Source organism: Odocoileus virginianus, chromosome 7, assembly GCF_023699985.2.
Source record: "Odocoileus virginianus isolate 20LAN1187 ecotype Illinois chromosome 7, Ovbor_1.2, whole genome shotgun sequence".
NCBI lineage: Eukaryota > Metazoa > Chordata > Mammalia > Artiodactyla > Cervidae > Odocoileus > Odocoileus virginianus.
Window position 1 is genome coordinate 14,359,463 of NC_069680.1, and position 14,447 is coordinate 14,373,909.

Genomic DNA, 14,447 nt, shown 5'->3' on the forward strand with positions numbered 1-14,447 from the left:
TTGCCGTTGGGTCTCAGTGCACCCGAGACCTTGCGTGCACCCTCCAAGAGTAGTCTGTTTCCCCCAGTCCAGAGGAGCTCCTGCGCTCAAGCCCCATTGGCTTCAGAACCACATGTTCTGGGGGCTCCTCTTCCTGGTATCAGACCCTCCAGGTTGGGGAGCCTGTTGTGAGGTTCAGAACTCTCCTGAGGGAAAACTTCTGTGATGTAATTGTTTTCCAGTATGTGGGTTGCCCACCTGGGGGGCATGAGGTTTGATTATATCCCGCGTGCATTCCTCTTACCATCACATTGGGTTTCTTCTTTATGTCTTTGGATGTAGAATATACTTTTGGTAGGTTCTGGTCTTTTTATTGATGGTTGTTCAGCAATTACTTGTGCTTTTGGTGTGCTCATGAGAAGTGAGCTCAAGCCTTCTACGTTGCCATCTCGTCCCTATGGAAGAACCCGAGGTTAAGCAAGGGACAGGCAGAGTGCATGTGAAACCGCACAACTCAGATTGGGACTTGAACTCACTATCTTTTAATTGAAATCACACACCTGAATCCAGGGCTTAATGACGCTCAGGTTCTGCATGTCTTGTTTCAGAAAGAAGTCTGTAAGAAAAAAAGTAACGGGTAAGAAGTGGATTTATTTAGAGTGATATACTCTCCAGAGAGAGAATACAGTCTGTCTCAAAAGACGAGAGGGCTTGGAGAGGAACACACTCCACAGACAGAGTGTGGGCTATCTCAAAATTTGAGAGTCCTCAAAATACAGGGTGGTTAGTTTTTGTGGGCTGGGTAATTTCATAGGTTAATGAGGGGGAGGATTATTCCAACTACCTTGGGGAAGGGGAGGGGATTTCCAGGAATTGGGCTACTGCCTGCTTCTTGGCCTTTTTTGATTAGCCTTGAAGCTATCATGGCACCTGTGAGTGTGTTGTTTAGCATGCTGATGTATTACAATGAGTGTATAATGAGGCTTGGACTTCCCAGGTGACATTGGTGGTTAAGAGTCTGCCTGCCAATACAGGAGATGTAAGAGAGGCAGGTTTGAGCCCTGGGTCAGGAAGATTCCCTGGAATAGGAAATGGAACCCCACTCCAGTATTTTTGCCTGGAAAATTCCATGGTCAGTGGAGTCTGGTGGGCTACAGTCCTTGGAACCACAGAGAGTCAGACATGACTGAGCGACTGAGTAGAGAGCATAATGAGGCTGAAATTAAGGTCTACTGGAAGGTGAATCTTCAACCATTTTGAGCCTAATTCATTCTAACCCATTATGTCATATCCTCAATGCTATGCCAGCCTTTTAAAGGTTGTGCCCTGCCCGCTTCTGTCCTGTTTCACAGGTAATCTGGATATTTCTTGACACTCTACAGACTGTTCTCAATGGATTTCCCTTCTTTGCTGGGCTGCCAAGCTTCCAGGCAGCTGGGAAGCTGGGAAATGAAAGGCAGAGGCTGAGAGCAAGGGGCAGGAGCAACCCGTGGGTGTGTGCCCATGGCGGGGGTAGTGGGGGAGCCTGCCTGAGGGACCCAGTGATGCTGGGCAAGCTAAATCTAAACTAAAGGTCAAGGTTCTTGCTCTACACAAAGGAATAACATGCAAAGAGGAAGGCATAGCGAGAAACAAGCAGTTTATTAAAAGGCCAAAGCTTCTCAAAGTATGCACTCAGAGAAGAGTGAGAATCTTTCTCAGTGAGACACATCCTTAAGTGTTTTCTGAGCCCCTTTTTATTTCAATTCCTTGATTGGGTGGGGCTTTCCTAGATTAGGGGTAGAATATTCCTTAATTGGAAGTTGGAGGCAGGACTATGATTTCACCTGTTTATATCAGCCTCTTTCTTGAGCATTGGGCTCCTGAAACCATAGTACATGTGCTCTAAAAGCATTTTCCCTTCAGTTTTCATCTGCTAGTCAAGCACCAGAGGCAGAAGTTGTTTAGCAGTCATTAGCAGCCTGGTTGTTTCTATTGCCATGTTCTGCCATGCTCTGTCACGCTCTGCAGGGGTTGAATGGGTATGGTTCCCCTTCTCAGGTGTCACCAAGGTTAAGCAGAGTTTAATTTATGTCCTTGTTGCTTATGCCTTTTCTCCATGTTCATGATGTCATTAAGTGCAAAACAGGGAGGTGGCTCTGCCTTTTGCATAATGTCTGTGTATGAGGAAGTGGTCTTCGGGTCTGTGCTGTGTTTCCTGCCTCATTGAGACCAGAATCATATTTTCATAGTGCAAAGGGATAATAACTGCCAACCTAAAATTCAACAACCAGAAAAAATATCCCTAAAAATGATTGGTGACGTGAAATTTGCTCAGTTGTGTCCGCCTCTCTGTGACCCCATGGACTATACTGTCCATGGAATTTTCCAGGCCAGAGTACTGGAGTGGGTAGCCTTTTCTTTCTCCAGGGGAATCTTCCCAACCCAGGGATTGAACCCAGGTCTCCCACACTGCAGGCAGATTCTTTTTTTTTTTTTCACCATTACTAACTCCCTTCTTTGTGTCTTTATTTTTTTTTTCCATTTATTTTTATTAGTTGGAGGCTAATTACACTTCCTCATTACAGTAGTTTTTGTCGTACATTGAAATGAATTAGCCATGGATTTACATGTATTCCCCATCCCAGTCCCCCCTCCCACCTCCCTCTCCACCCGATCCCTCTGGGTCTTCCCAGTGCACCAGGCCCGAGCACTTGTCTCATGCACCCAACCTGGGCTGGTTATCTGTTTCACCCTAGATAATATACATGTTTCAATGCTGTTCTCTTTAAACATCCCACCCTCGCCTTCTCCCAGAGTCCACAAGTCTGTTCTATACATCTGAGTCTTTTTTTCTGTTTTGCATACAGGGTTATCGTTACCATCTTTCTAAAGTCCATATATATGTGTTAGTATACTGTAATGGTCTTTATCTTTCTGGCTTACTTCGCTCTGTATAATGGGCTCCAGTTTCATCCATCTCATTAGAACTGATTCAAATGAATTCTTTTTAATGGCTGAGTAATATTCCATGGTGTATATGTACCACAGCTTCCTCATCCATTCGTCTTGCAGGCAGATTCTTTACCAGCTGAGCCACAAAGGAAGCCTGAGAATACTGGAGTGGGTAGCCTATCCCTTCTCCAGTGGATCTTCCCAACCCAGGAATTGACTCGGGGTCTCCTGCATTGTAGGTAGATTCTTTACCAACTGAACTATCAGGAAAGTAGTAAATCTAAATAAATGCTAACTCTACAATACAATAATAATGCATTGTGGAAATTTTACACACACACACACACACATATATCATCACCTAGAAAGTGGTAAAAACAACTTGGAATGTAAGAAGCCAAGGATGATTAGAATATGTAGACAGAATAACCACTCAAAATTGACAAAAGAAGGCACAACTAAGAAGCTAATAAAGAAGGGAAACAGAATTATGAATAAATGCTTGGTTAATCCTAAAGAATGTAAGATAGGAAAGGAAAAGAGACTTGAAATAGATGGGAAAGATAAATATAAACCCAGAAATATCAGTAATTATATACTTACTATATCATGTAACTTTTTTTTTTTTTAGAGTTTGCATGTAAGTGAGATTATCATACAGTGTTTGGCTTTCTGTGACTTATTCACTTAGCATAAAGCTGTTAAGGTCCATCCATATTGTCTCAAATGGCAGAATTCCTTTTCTTTTTAATGGCTCAATAATATTCAATTGTATATAAATGCCAAATTTTCTTTATCCATTTATCTGTTGATGGACATTTAGGTTGTTTTCATGTCTTAGTATTATAAACAAGGCTGCAGTGATCATGGTGGTGCAGATATCTAATCATGATAGAGTTTTTGTTTTCTTCAGATAAATAGCTAGAAGTAGAATTGCTGAGTGACATAATAGTTCTACTTTTAATTTTTTGAGGTACTTCCATACTGTTTTCTGTAGTGACTGTGCTAATTTACATTCTCACTGTATCTACTGAGTTCTTAATTTCAATTATTATATTTTCCAGTTTCAGAATTTCCATCTGATTCTTTAAAAAATTTCTAATTCTTTATACATTAGAAATTATAAAATTTAATCTTTTCATCTAAGTTTTGAACATATTAATCAGAATTGGTTCAAATACCATGGTAATTCTAATATTTAGATCTTATGGTAAGCTTCTATTATTTTTTTTCTCTTAGATTTTGGTCGTTTGGGTTTTTTTTTTTTTTTTTTTTGTCATTTGGTTTGGTCTCTTGGTGTTAGTAATTTTTTTTTTGTCAGACTTTTTGTGTGAAAAATTGTGGGGATATTCTGAGACTCTAGATATCTTCCTCCAGAAAGAATTTTATTTTCCTCAGGCTGATAGTTAACATGAGAGCAGATCATCTTAATTCAGTCAGAAATTGGGTAGATTCAAAGCCGGAGTTTGTGAGGGCCACTCTGTTTTCAGTTTTGATGATAGGTTTTCCTGGCTTGTTGACGGCTGCCTTCTTGCTGTGTCCTCAAAGGGTGGAGAAAGAACTTGGCTATCTCTTGCTCTTCATATAATGGCACCAGTTCTATCAGAACACATCTTATAAACTCACTTAACCTTAATTAGCTCTTTAAGGGCTGCATCTTCAGTACAGTAACTTGGGGTTTATAGCTTCAACACATGAATTTGAGGGGCATGCATTTTAGTTCACAGCATCATTTCTATTTCATGATTTAGCAATTCCACTGCTCAAACATACCCAGTGTAAATGTGGCATCAAAAGACACAGTTAAGTATGTTCATAGCAGTAGTTTGCATACTAACCACAAGCTGGAAGCAACCAAATAGTGCATAAATAATAGTGTCATTAAATTATTTGTGGTCACTTACTACAACAGTATTCTATACAGTAATTAGAATGAGTGAACTACTGTTACATGCAACAATATAGATGAATCTCACAAATAAAAATTTCAACAAAGGAAGCCAGACCCAAAATAAAACATATTGTATAATTCTACTTAAACAATGTTCAAAAACAGAAAAGAAAAAAAAAAAAAAACCTATGGTGGTAGAAGTCAGGATTATTATCATTGTGTTTCAGAACTTTAAACATATTATTCAATTGAATCATGATTTCCACAGTTGCCATTACATAGGCAGCTGTAAAATTTAATACTCCTTTGGAGGTAATGCTTTTTTCTTTTTTCTACTTTTAAGATTTTCTCTTTGTCTTTCACTTTTGTCAATCTGACTTTGATGTTCCTCACATGTCCATTATGCTAGGAAATCCCTTAGTTTGTCCTGTTTTTCTTTCTTCCAGTTAAATAATTCTATCTTCTCTGGATCCAACATTCTATTAAATCTAGTCCTTAAGTTTCCAATTTTATGTCCATTTGGTTCTTTTTTTAAAATAGATTCCAAATCTCTGATGAAATTATCTACCTTTCTATTTTTTTTTCTTTATACTTTTGAACATATTAATGATAGATATTTTGAAGTCTTTGCTCACACCCAGAATGTACATCTCATTATTTGTGGGTTTCTTCTGTGAATCTGCTTACTTTCTAAAATGTATTTGTAACCCACCAATCCATACTCACAGCACTTTCATAGTCATTTGTGGATATGTGCAAAGGGGTGAAAGGTTTGATTCATTTGGTGCACATACTCCCAGATAAAGTAGAAAAAGGTAGTGCTCTGACATTTTGTTTTACCTCTCATACTGTCAGCAAGTGTACTTTTTGCGATTTACTTGCTACATTTTTTGTGCTTTCGTGCTTTATTTGGTGACTTAGCAGTTTCAAATGATCCTTAAGCATAATGTTAAGGTGCTGTCTAGTGTTTCTAAGTGAGAAAAGGCTGTGATGTACCTCATGGAAGAAATGGGTGTGTGATACAAACTTTGGGCATAATATGTGTAGTATGTGATGGAAAAGCAGCTAAAATTGTGTATTCAAAAGTATAGTGAAAAAGTATAGCACTATTGTGACGCTGGATACCAATGAAATTTACCATCATGTTACTCAGGGTGTAACAGTTAGATATGAAACACTCAGCTACTCCTGGTGGCTCACACCTTTCAAAAGGCAATGTGGCATGGAAAATGTCAAATTTGTAGGCAAAGAAGTTCTGTAGATAAGGAGGCTGTGAAAGAATTTTAAGATACTTGCTAAATCTTTACAGGAAAAGAGTTCCATGGAAGAGAAAGTTTTCAATGCCCCTGAGGCTGGCTCATTTTATAAGGCTATTGTCCATCAAACCTATATAATATAAAAGGCATTTTTGATTGAAAAAAATTACCAGAGGCTGGAAAAGAACCTATCTGCATGTTTTCACTTCAGGAAACAGTTCAGTATTCAGCACTCAGTGTTCATGGCAGCTTTATAGAAGAGAACTATGACAAATAATGAGAATTGAGTGTTTCTGAATCATCTATGGATCTACTTTAATAATTTAATTTTCCCCTTGGCTATTGGTTACATGATTCTATTTCTACATGCATAGTAAATTTTAATTAAATATCTTAAAATACTGTAGAGTTCCAGATGATGTTATCTTTGACAGGTAAATTTACCCTTTACTTTGATAGGCAAATAGTGGGGTACTAATCTACTTAATCTAGCCACAGGTCACATAATTCAAGCTGGGTTAGTTTTGTTAAGTCTAAGCCTCAGTCTGATTTCTTCCTATCAGGAATTTCAATCAAGAGCCCAACTTTCCTTCAACTCATTAATGACAGAAAATTTTACTCCACTCTCTGGATATTTGTGGCTTGGCATTTTGATTCCCCACCTTTGAAGCTTCAGACTTGGCATGTCTACTGACAAGTAGACTGGTAGTAGTTTGAGGCTCCTTGAGTCTTAGATTTTGTCACTTTGGCCTAAAAATAACCACCAAGACTTATTCTGCTAGTTTATCTGTCCTACAGAAATGTCCCTCTGCCAGACACCAAGGCTGGATTTGCAGACTGTAAAGGTGTCCAGATCAGTAAGTACCCTGGGAAAAGCATTTGCAGATAATCAGTGTTGCCTCACCAAGGCTGCCATAACAAAGTACCGCAGACTGGGTGATTTAAATAAGAAATCTTTTTTTTGTCACAATTCTGGAGGCTGTGAGTCTCAGATGAATGTGTCAACCGTGTTGGTTTCTGAGGCCACTCTCCTTGGCACATAAATGGCTGCTTTCTCACTGTTTTTTTCACATGGTCTTCCCTCTGAATGTGTCTGTCTCCTAATTTCCTCTACTTATCAAAACACCAGTTACAGGACTTCCCTGGTGGTCCAGTGGTTAAGATTCCACACTTCCAATGCAGGGGGCATGGGTTCAATCCCTGGTTGGGGAATGAAGATCCCCCTTGCTTCAAGGCATAGCCAAAAAAAAAAAAAAAAAATTAAACACCAGTCACATTCAATTAGGGCTCTCCAAATGACCTTATTTTAACTTAATTACCTATTTAAAGACCCCATATCCAAATACAGTTGCATTCCATGGTACTAGAAGCTAGGACTTGAACATATGAATTTTAGGAGGGTGTAATTCAGCCCATGGGGTTTCCCAGATTACACTAGTGGTAAAGAATCCATCTGCCAATGCAGGAGATGAAAGAGACACATGTTCGATCACTGTGTAGGGAAGATCCCATGGAGCAGGAAGTGGCAACTCAGTCCAGTATTCTTGCTTGAAGAATCCCATGGACAGAGGAGCCTGACAGGCTATAGTCCACGGGATCGCTAAGAATCAGACATGACTGAATGGCTGAAAGTAATTCAGCCCATAACAAGGACTTTCTACTCCTGTCCATATTTCTCAGGACCCTTCCTCCGAGTGACTTTTTGTCTCCCAGGCAGTGACAGGCTATGGGAAATTCCACTGTGCTTTTCTGATTTGCGGCTCAGGTCTTTCTACCCCTGCTTTACGCATCTTCAAAATTCAGTAGATGTTTCAATAGAAAAATGTCATGGGTTTGAAGCCTCTCAGTGTTCCATTTCTGTCACTCCCTCCTCGTATGTCTGCCCCAAGCTCTGTCCCACCAATTTTCCTGCACTTGTCTCAGAATCAGCCCTCTTCCTGGGCCAAATCCAAGTTATCAGCTTCTGGCCAATACCCAGAATTTGCCAGTGTCCTCAGGGGCAGCTGCAAAACCTAGCTCACCTCTGCCATGTATGACCCCTTTGAATTTCACTCCTTCCAGTCTTCATGGTTTCTACAGTTCTTGAATGCTTTTAAATGTATGACTTTTGCAACAAGGCTGTCAAGTTTTTCTTATTTTCCATGGGATTGAGGGCTTGTATGAATTCTATCCTTTCAGGAGGCCAGGTCAGTGGTTACCTTCAAGGAAGGGATGGGTTGTGACTGGTAGGTGATATGGGAAGAGTGTCTGACTTAACATGGGAGTTGGCATTACAGAAGTATATTCACTGTAATAAAATTAATTGAGTTGTGTAATTAGGGAAGTATGTTCTGGCATGTATATTTCCAATAAAATCTGTATTTAAAAAGAAAAAACACACAGAAGGCAAAATTAAGTTATATGCTGAATAGGTTTTCAAAACTCCATGGAAAAGTAGCTTTAAAGGCGAGTGAAGTGAAAGTGTTAGTCACTCAGTTGGCCCCATGGACCTTTGTGATCCCATGGACCAACAGTCTCCTCTGTCCAAGGAATTCCCCAGGCAAGAATACTGGAGTGGGTCACCATTTCTTTCTCCAGGGGATCTTCCTGATCCAGGGATTGAACCAGGTCTCCTGCATTGCAGGCAGATTCTTTACTATCTGAGCCACCAGGGAAGCCCCTTCCTATAGGAGTTCTGGTTCTTCCCTCTGTTTCTCTGCCCTTGGATTCCTACTCTTTCTCTATATTTTCCTATGAGGAACTCCACTCCTCTTAATGTTAGGTGATTGTCAACCTAGTTGCCTCTGTCTTATGGTAGAATTTCCAAAGTCTGAGTCTTTGTGTCAGGAATGGCTTGCTAGAAACTTGATGGGACGAATGGAGATACCTGCTGGTGTTCCAGGATGGAATGGGAAGGGAAGGAAACTGGAGGCTCTTGGTCTCACAGGCTTGGGTGGGGACAGATGATATCTTCCTTCATGCTTTTCCTGGCAGGCTGGTTTGCAGATACACCTGCTTAATTAACTTCATACGTGTGGATCTACATGCATACCTACATCTCTGAGGACATTATTAGTTTTAAAGGACCGTACATTCTCAAGTTATGAAAGGAAAAAAGTAACTTCTGCAGTACCTGTAAGCTGCACAGCCCTTCCTTTCCCACAGTTAGTAAATCCAATTATGATTCTTTCCTCCTTTCAGATGGAAATCTTTGGGGCCTGCTGGAATAAGAAAGATAACAAATGCCTCTGCATAAAGGCTTTCTCAGTTACACAAAGAAACACTGTGAAATGTCTAATCCAGAAAGAGATCCTCCACCCCAGTCTCCATTTGGGGAAGGTTTAGTTATGACTATGGTAAGTGCAGCACAGGTGAAATATGAGGTGTCACGGGAGTGAATTAAAAAGGGTGCATTGGAACTTCCCTGGTGGTCCACTGGTTATATCTCCATGCTTCCGCTGCAGGGGGGCGGGGGGGGGCGGGCATGGGTTCCATCCCTGGCTGGGGAACTAAGACGCTGCATGCCCCGGCACCCCCGCTCAAAAAAAAAGTTACAAAAAACGGATGCCTTAGTGGGAGACTCTCATGTTGGGCCCATGTGTGACTCTATCTCTGCTCTCAAGGCCACTCTGTTCATGTGCCCATCATCCCAGCTCTGGGGTGGTTGAAGTGGAAGTCTGGCTGATGTCAATGGCTCAGTCATTTTGTCTACTTCGATGCTCATTGCCTCTTCCATGGTGTATGCTTTCTATTTGGCTTCAATGTGACATGCAGATTTCTTTGGTTCCACACCAAGAGGTCCATCCACATATCTCTATTATGGATACCCTTGTTATCAATCTTTCCAATTTTTTCCCTTCTGTGTTTCTGAGCAGCCATCCAAGAAATACATCCTAATCTTGAGCTACTTCTTTTTCCACACAAAGTGGATAACCAAGTACATTGATCACAGTTTCACCCAATGAGAAAATTTTCACTCTTTGCTGTCTTTCAAGGCCACTCCTGTAGTGTAGCGATTGCCCATTATTAGCATGCACCCACATACCAAGTTGACCCACTTAGAATCTAAGCTTGGGTTTTTGATGGCTATATAGGACCTTCTCTGTGGCCATATGTGCAACTAGAGGTGCCACTTATCCAACTGTGGTAGGTAATGTGGGACTTTGGACTACCTTCCTATGAAGATTATTTGTACACCTTGTCCTGCTCTGTCTGATTTAGTCCAAGATGTATCACTCCTGTATTATGGATGAGCTGCTGCTACATCTACCTGACTCTATGACTTATTGGACTAGCATAATATAGCTCATAGTGGACAGTTATGGACACATGGTCATTTGGTGCCCCATGGTCAAGCATTACATCTCTCCCAGGACCCAGTAATGTGAGAAGAGAGGTTTATCCTAATGTGTATGTTTTCCTGCAGATGTCATGTTCCCAAACCCCAGGGCCTGGATTGTGGTTTTCCCACTGGTGCCTTCTATAAAATCCACACAGCATGTTTCTCCATACACAGATACATCTGAATCCCACAGGGTCTGTGGGGCCATATGGTTCAATTTAGAGGGATATTTTTTATTGCAGCCTGGATGTGCTGCACGGCTCTTTCCTGTTCTGGTTCTACTTAAAGTTGGCATTTTTCCATGTCATCCAGTCTACAGGTGGAGCAATATGCTTGGGTGTGGAATGTACTTTCTCCAGAAATCAAAGAGGTCTACCAGATGCTGTGCTTCTTTGTGGTAGGGGATGCAAGATGAAACCATTTGTCTTTTACTTTGATGGGAAATCCTCAAGTATACTCTTGATCATTAGACAACCTAGAAACCTTCCTAAAATGGAAGATCCTTGAAATTCATAGGGTTTTATCTCCCATCATCCCTAGCAATATATCTTGCCACCACCTCTAGCATTGCTGTCACTTCTTGCTTATACTGCTCAGTCTGTGATGCCATCAATGTAATAGATCAATGTAACATTCAGTAGGATATCCCCAGAGTCCAGCTCTCCTTGGACTGTATTATTACAGAGGGAAAGGGTTAATATAGGCTTAGGGCAAAACTCTGAGTATCATTGTCTATTTTTCCTCTTCATATAGTCCCTCTGACTCTCACACTCAACCCTTAGCTATTTGTTGGCCACTTTTATTTTCTCTTCATCTCCAGCAGGACATCAGTACAATGTCTTGGTGTCTAGCCAACTTTGCTGTCCTTGTAGGTATTGGTTCCCCCATATCTTTGAAGTGCCTGGATTATGACACTAGTCAGGGCATCCTTCTCCATCAAGACATGTTCTCAGGTTGCCATGGTGAATCTTCAACAACTGGGCCACCAGCTTCTGCCAGGGACTATTCCCATCTCATGTCCCATTCAGGATGAGATCCTCATTATCAGCTAGGTAGTGATCATGCCCATCCCCTAGCTTTCTCAGATCACTTCTGGCACCACCTGGGTCAGTTCAGGCTCTCTGAGAATAAGATACCAAGATGGGATTAGATGTACACAAGAGATTTGTTGGAAGAAACAGCTGGGAAGGATAAAGAAGGAAGGAGCAGCAGAAAGCAGGCTGAGACTTCAGACCTCAATCTGAGAAAGAAGAGGGTAGAAAAGAGGATTAAGGCAAAAGAGTGCCAACAGTGAGGTTCTGGCCAGACCATTAAGGAGTCCCTGAGCAAGGTTACCCATTGGAAGAATCCTTGCCTAAGGCCATGTAGCCAATGATCTTGAAGCTGAGATTTGAACTTGGAGTCTCCAGAGTGCATGCTGTTCTCATTCCACCATAGCTGCTGTAAGTTTTCTTCCACTAGTGGAACTGGCAGTCCCCTGCCATTTGGGGCTTCTTTCTGTGGTTTCCATAGAACTAGACTCAAGGTTGTATCTTTTTTCAAGTTCACAACTCCTGGATCTTGTGTCTTAACCAGCTCTCATCACATATTCAGCTCTTCTGCTCCCCTTCTGTCAGGAGACTATAGAAAACTTGGAAAAAGAAGATTGAGGAACATGTTGTTTAGTTGCTAAGTCCTATCCAACTCTTTGTAACCCCATGGATTGCAGGATGCCAGTCTCCACTGTCCTGCACAATCTCCCTGAGTTTGCTCAAATTCATGTCCATTGAGTCGGTGATGCTATCTAATCACTTCATTCTCTGCTGCCCCCTTCTTCTGACTTCAATCTTCCACAACATCAGGTTCTTTTCCAATGAATTATTTCTTCTTACCAGGTGACTGAAGTATTGGAGCTTCAGCATCTGTCCTTCCAATGAATATTCAGGGTTGATTTCCTTTAGGATTGACTGATTTGATCTCCTTGCTGTCCAAGGGATTCTTAAGAGTCTTCCCAGCACCATAATTCAAAAGCATCAGTTCTTTGGTGCGTGGCCTTCTTTATGGTCCAACTCTCATGTCCATACATAACTTCCATAGCTTTGACTATATGGACCTTTGTAAGTGGGGTGGTGCCTTTGCTTTTTACTATGCTTTCTAGGTTTGTCATAGCTTTTCTTCAAAGGAACAAGTGTCTTTTAATTTGATGGCTGCAGTCAGCATCTGCAGTGATTTTGGAGCCCAAGAAAATAAAATCTGTCACTGCTTCTACTGGTTAACTCAGGTTAGTGATGAGGACTGAGTTGACAGTGAGGAGAGGAAATATATAGAATTTGAGTTTTATACTGTCTGTTCCAACACATACATATCCATCCTATAGACATCTCTGCTCATTCTTGACTCAGTGAAGGTAAGATCTGGCAGCATCATGGATGAAGATATGTGGTTCTGTAGGGTCTATTGGTTCTAAATCTCTCAGCAACCCTGTAGGATAGAAATGATGTTTTCAGAATCACAAAAATAGTTACAGATGGGGAAACTGAAGTACATATTAGACATGTTAAGTAACTTGCCATTCACTGAACTACTCAATCAATGGTTCTAAAATCTAGCACAAATGAAATAACATTAAAAAAGTGACCCCAGCACCTACTGTCATAAGCCTCCCGCCCTTCATATCCCCTTCACTTCATGGAATGCAGTCTCACAGAGAGGAAAAAGCATAAGTTCTGGAGTTAGGCAGACTTGGGCTCTAAATGTCAATTTCCACACGTGTCCTTAGGCAAGTTAAGTTCTCTGAACATCAGTAAAGAGAGTTAATTATACCTAATCTATAAAATTGACAAAATATTTAAATTTGTGCATGCAAAGGGAGCTAGTACAGGCCGAACGGGTGGTAGGGGCTTAACAAATATTCATTCCCATCTTTGGAAGAGTTTGTTACGATGGGCAGATATACCTCCTCCATCTCCCAAGGCAGTGAGCAGCTTATCAACAGAGACCTTCCCTGACCCGATTTCACAAAGTGCTTCTGTGAATCTGAGAAATTGAGGCCTCACTGTGTGTCAGCTTTGAGGTTGCCACTTGGAAGGCAGTTGTATCAGTGTGTGTTAGTTGGTCAATTGTGTCTGACTCTTTGCAGCCCCATGACCTGCAGCCTGCCAGGCTTCTCTGTCCATGGCATTCTCCAGTCAAGGATATTGGAGTGGGTTGCCATTCCCTTATTTGGGGGATCTTCCCAACCCATGGATCAAATCCGGGTCTCTTGCATTGCAGGCAAATTCTTTACCAGTTTAGCCACCAGGGAAGGAAGCCCCAGTTGTATCAATAGCAATTAATTTCCTCTGTCCTGGCTTTCCTGTTAATTATTCTGAAAATGTACTCACATTCTGTCAACAAGACTGTTTTCAAAATCGCAGCCATTTTTCATCCTTAATAAAATCTCTTTCCTGTCTTCTCCCTTCTGTTTCACAGTTGCAAACATCTTAATCCTGGAGAATTGAAAGAATATGGGAAAATAGAAAGTAGAGAGCTCCTTTCTCCACGCTCTCTGATCATAATTACTTCCTAAGTGAGGAACTGGCCTCTCCTCTATCCTCGGATGCAGCGACTTCACGTTCTCTGCCTTGTTTCCTCTTCACACCAAGGTTCCACGTCAGCTGTGATGAGGTTATTCCTACTTTAGATGTGAGGAAGTTGATGCTGAGAGAGGTTACTTACTTTGGCCAAGATCACACAGTAAAATTTTACCAGAGTTAATATTTGAGCCCAATCTGTCTGATATAAAAATCCAGCCTAAAATCACACAACACACACAGGTCTGCACCCACAATTTACTACATCCTGTGTCTGATCTATTGTGTGGAGAAGAAAGCACCTCCCTTCTCTGTCAGCTCATGTCCTCCATGTCCACCATCTCCCACTAATTCTAGTAAATGCTCAGCAAACACTAGTAGTGAATTAATTTTATTTCTTTGTAGACAAGAAAGGTGTTGTGCTAAACACAACCTAAAGAGTTTTCTTCAGGTCAGAGGCCTAGCTCAAAAACAGTAATGACATTACTTTAGTATGATTAGAAGAATCAAAAGCT

The 14,447-nt window shown here is 41.2% G+C and overlaps 1 long non-coding RNA gene across 1 annotated transcript; it reads left to right on the forward strand.

Annotated features, from left to right (window-relative positions):
• Positions 1-246: 246 nt before the first annotated feature.
• LOC110130552 (uncharacterized) lies at positions 247-9,389 on the forward strand. The gene is made up of 3 exons (XR_002311883.2): positions 247-333; positions 6,859-6,917; positions 9,241-9,389. It is a non-coding gene; the product is annotated as an uncharacterized lncRNA (long non-coding RNA).
• Positions 9,390-14,447: the final 5,058 nt, after the last annotated feature.